We start from the raw sequence: 795 nt of genomic DNA, 5'->3' as shown, positions 1-795 counted from the left end.
CATAACTCAACCTTGAAAGGTCAGAGGATGATCTGCTCCAGGGAAATCTGAGAGGCGGAGAAGGGCTGGGACATGGAGTTCTGGCACTGTGACGATGGAACTGCTAAGCCTCTGGGTAAAATACAGGAATAAACATCACAGGTATTGTTCTTAAAAACAATGATACACAGGATGTTTTCCCACTAGATATTCCATTGTTTCGTTTGTCATGGTAGGATCCTGGTAAATTAGAAAGGCTAAAGATATTATCCACCCTATTCTAGATCCAAACAAAATAAAAATTGAAAAGCTGAAATGGATGGCCCAAACCTAAGTTGGGGTAAGAATAGAGACAAGTGTAGTTCTGGCTCTCAGGTCTTCTGACTCCAACAATTGTTCTGTCTACTACAAAAATCAAGAAGAAATTTTAAGTTGGATCTTTCTATCTATATGTTCCAATTTACCATCCAGTGAAGGACTTCCTTATATGGGGTTCTGAGGAAGAAAAGTAAAATTAAAACTTATGGCCCCTAATTAATGTCTCAGTAATGAAGAGTTCATTACTTTTTTTTCATTACTTTTTATAATATATTCTTTCACCGATTTTTAAAGTGATACACTTTCAGGGGATAAACTACAGAAAAGCATAAAGAATAAAATGTAAATCACTCTTAACCCCACCACACTTTATCTTCCTCTCTCCATTAAAACATAAATGAAGTATATGTTCATTATTTTAGTGGTATTACAAAAGATAATACCTAAGATACGATTTATATTATTTTTGGAATAGTGTCTCCCCATCATATATACCAA

Source organism: Leptonychotes weddellii, chromosome 12, assembly GCF_054177405.1.
Source record: "Leptonychotes weddellii isolate Sample4059 chromosome 12, ASM5417740v2, whole genome shotgun sequence".
Taxonomy (NCBI): domain Eukaryota; kingdom Metazoa; phylum Chordata; class Mammalia; order Carnivora; family Phocidae; genus Leptonychotes; species Leptonychotes weddellii.
The sequence above is the reverse complement of the archived record's forward strand: the minus strand, read 5'-3'. Positions refer to the sequence as shown.